The following is a 4268-nucleotide window of genomic DNA, read 5'->3' on the forward strand; positions in this document are numbered from 1 at the left end:
AATTATGTTATTACGGGCACGTCTTTCTTCCTCAGCTAGAGTCTGAGAAGGATGGCAGCTCATCGCACTATGCATCATCGTCACATTGTACAGCAGCTGGGATAGACAGCTGTCCCAGGGTGAGTAAATACCAGGGGCTCCATTTATTCAGCATTTCTTATGTACCCGGCACCAGGCTAAAGGGTTCACAAGGACTCTCTTACCTAAGAGGTAAATTTATCACAGAGGTGCTGGGGCTATGTCCGGCAATCAAAGCAGGGATGTGATCCACCGGAGAGACCTTGCTCCTACCGCAAGCCCCACCTTCGGAAGCCGATGCCTGCAGCCTGGAGTCTTTCTCAGGTGTGACCGAGGTGACCATAATAGAAAAAGCTGCCTGCTGAATATTGTATGATTTCCTCATGGAAACAAGAGAAGAGTTGTGTGACGCCTGAAGACGTGAGGGACTTTTACCTGATGGCCGACCACTTTCACATGGCATTGGAGTGTGACGCCTGATGAGCACATTGCTCCGTCGGGAGGCATGATGAGTAATGACATTTCAGAACTGACTCAGCTCGTCCAGTCTTCCATGCACCAACTCTGGCAGACCTGGGGGGCGGGGGGACAATGCTCACGAAGTCAATGAAGACCAGACAGAGAAGCCTCACCCTGGACACCCCCCCACACACACACACACACACACCATGTGATATTCAAGCTGCAGGGGAGATGGGAAGGCTTGCCTCATTTGCAACCATGGGAAACACAAATTAGCTCATGGCTCTGAGATCTGGTTCCTGGGCAGAACACTATATTGATGTTTTCTCCCAGACACCTTTACCGCCTGTAACCGCCAGCTCATCAACCCCCCTGGGCCTGACCCAGGGGCAATATGTCTTCACCAGCTATGACATCAGCCCATGGGCCAAGCCACGGTTTAATATGTACAAACCCATCACTCACGGCACAAGCCTGCCCGCAGAGGAAACGGACTCCTTTGTGAACTGGCTGGATCCCAGCAAAGGGTTTAAGACCAAGATCTTAATCTCAAAAAAGAACGGGCCCGTGTAGCCTGTGGGTGACCGGAAAAGGCCTGGGCCCTTCGATCCCTGTGTTGGATAGTTTTTGTCAACTTGAAACAAGCTAAGGTCATCTGGGAGGAGGGAACCTTAATTAAGAAAATGCCTCCCTAAGACCAGGCTGTGGGCAAGCCTGTATGGCGGGTTTTTTTGTTTTGTTTTGTTTTGTTTTTGTTTTTGTTTTTCGAGACAGGGTTTCTCTGTGTAGCTTTGCACCTTTCCTGGATCTCGCACCTTTTCTGGATCTCGCTCTGTAGACCAGGCCGGCCTCGAACTCACAAAGATCCGCCTGCCTCTGCCTCCCGAGTGCTGGGATTAAAGGCGTGCGCCACCACTACCCGGCAGTATGGCATTTTTTAAAACTATGATTGATGGAGGAGGGCCCAACCCATTGTGGGTGGTGACATTTCTGGGCTAGTGGTCTCCCATCTCCTGGCTAATTACATGGGAGTAAAGGCCTGAGGCTCTGGTCACCACAGTCACAAAGTATAAAGTTGGGGCCACCCCAGGGCCATCTGTGTGTTGATATCACTGTTGTGGATCTAATTAAATGCTTGTTTTTGGTCAGGGTTTCCAGAGGGGGGGTTTAGGGATGGGGGGAGTGTCTTAGGGTTACTATTGCTGTGATGAAATCCCCATGACCAAAAAAGCAAGTTGGAAAGGAAAGGGTTTATTTAATTTACACTTCCATATCATAGTTCATCATGAAGGAAATCAGGACAGGACCTCAAGCAGGGCAGGATCCTGGAGGCAGGAACTGATGCAGAGGCCGTGGAGGGGTGCTGCTTGTTCCTCACAGCTTGCTCAGCCTGATTTCCCAGGAGTCCTTCTGAAAGACCCTAACCCTTCAGGCTTACACCCCCAAGCCCCAGGAGAATAAGAAACTAAAAAGAAAACTAGTTCCAAGGGCAACCTGACTCAACCGTTATTCAACCTCCCCTGTAACAATGTAACAATGTAAAAAGATTTCTGTTAAGAGATGTGTTCAACTGTGACTGGGATAGTTGCAAGTGTTCCAGGAAGGACCACTGTGACCTTTGTGTAAACTCCACTCCCGCCCGATACCCCCCTTGAGGTTTCGGGAAGAATGTGCATGCAGACGTGACTGTATCCACTCTGTGATCACCCTGTGATCAGGCCATGAAATTGTATGGGAATTGTAATCTTGTGGGGTTTGTGGGTTTTTCCTTTAAAAGCACCCATGTGGCTACAGTATGATGCGACTCTTGCTCTCTGGAGCTGAGTTTGCCCGACTGTACAGCTGCAATAAACCTCTTGCTGTTGCATCAACTGGACTGGAGTCTGGGTTCTTGGGGTGCCCACTTGAGACCCTAGATTTTTGGGGTCTAACACTTCCCTCAGCAGGTTGTGCCAGCCCCATCTAAAACCATCTAAGACTCCAGATGTATCTAGAGCTTTCTTATCAGTTTACCCAATCCTTAACTTCCTAGCAGTAGTTAGAGACACAACCCCTCAACCCCAATAAACCCATGGCTTGACCCAGAAACCTCAGTAATGACTAGTCATGTGACCATTTCAGTTATGAAAGTTTCACACTCTCAATTGCACTAGCCACATTTCCAGTATGTACATGGCTAGCAGATGCCATACTGGCTAGGAAGGAGAAGGCGTACACTCCTGTCTTGCAAGTATGTTGGACATCATTGCATTCAAATGTAGCTAGAGTTTTCCTGCCTTGCCCACAGTCAGGACAAATCTCTGTCACCTGCCAGTCCCACAGCCTCTCAGACGAAGTAAACACAGAGACTTATATTGCTTACAAACTGTATGGCCGTGGCAGGCTTCTTGCTAACTGTTCTTATAGCTTAAATTAATCCATTTCCATAAATCTATACCTTGCCACACGGCTCGTGGCTTACTGGCATCTTCACATGCTGCTTGTCATGGCGGCGGCTGTCAGTGACTCCTTCTGCCTTCCTGTTCTTTCTTTTCTCCTCTCTGTTAGTCCCACCTATACTTCCTGCCTAGCCACTGGCCAGTGTTTTATTTATTGACCAATCAGAGTAATTTGACATACAGATCATCCCACAGCATTCAAACATTTCCCTACTGTTCTTCAGATATCTTAGCTTGATGGGCTGCACATTTTAAGAAAATGCTTAAAGACACAATCTTATGTTCTTTACAACCTAGACCACAAACATCTCAATTGAGTTGTTTCTTTTTTAATTTTCGAAAGTTTCAGGTTCCTGATCAGTTTCCTGTAAACTTTGTAAAGTGTTTTACTTACAAAACAATAAAACAAACAAAAAAAAAACCATTAAGCTTATTAATGGATTGATCCAGGGAACTGGGGAACTGAATTCATTTCACAGACAAGATAGCTTGAGAGCACTGCGTAGCGGCCTAGGATTTTGGGGGATGTTAAGGGATGAAGTCACAGAAAAGAAGGGAGTTACTGGGTGCTCTTTGACACCTCTGACTCTCAGGACTTCACAAGTCTCCTCAAATTTCCACTCGCTTTGACAGCAAGTCCTCATTACTTAGATAAGTTATCTATTGGGAACATCCCCGGTATCCTGCCTGCTGGCTATCAAAGACGTGAACCACAACTGTGCGGGCTCTAAGAGGCAGCCCCTCTCCCGCCCGAGGCACGTGCTCAAGGCCCCTGCTTCGTTTTTGTTACTGTTTTCTTTCTGAAATGCGCTTTCTGTGTAGCCCAGGATGGCCTCCAGTCTCTGTGTAGCCCAGGCTGGCCTCCATTCCTCCCCGCTTTAGCTGGATTGTTTGTGGGCGCCACCACATCCAGCAGGGCCCTGTTCTCTGCCTTAGCAGACACCTTTTCCCTTCATGATCGCTCAGAACCCTAGTCACCAACGTCTGGCTGCTTCATTATTATAGTTCTCTATTCTCAGCATATAGTCATGTTCAAAGACTTTAGAGAAACAAAGTCAAATGGCTCTCAGTCCAATTCAGCCCTCCAGCACCTACATCCAGGGAGTTCAAACCTTTGTTGAGTGTCTAGGCTCCACCCAAGAGGACTCAGACTAATTAGCAGACAGTGATAGCACTAGATAGCCAAGGCTGCGGTTCTGACGAGGACAAGGTGTCACGGGAACTCCCAGCAGGGACTCATGGTCATAAATTTCCCAGGCAATCACTAATCATGCCTACTCAGAAGCCAAACCCTTCTTCTCTCTTGTTAGCAAAGTCCAGATTTTTATAGGCATTCCCCTCCCAGGTGCT

At 47.8% G+C, this 4268-nt stretch overlaps 1 pseudogene; it reads left to right on the forward strand.

Moving 5' to 3' along the window:
- Window positions 1–332: 332 nt before the first annotated feature.
- LOC114704831 lies at window positions 333–1053 on the forward strand (annotated as a pseudogene).
- Window positions 1054–4268: the final 3215 nt, after the last annotated feature.

This window comes from Peromyscus leucopus, chromosome 18, assembly GCF_004664715.2.
Source record: "Peromyscus leucopus breed LL Stock chromosome 18, UCI_PerLeu_2.1, whole genome shotgun sequence".
NCBI lineage: Eukaryota > Metazoa > Chordata > Mammalia > Rodentia > Cricetidae > Peromyscus > Peromyscus leucopus.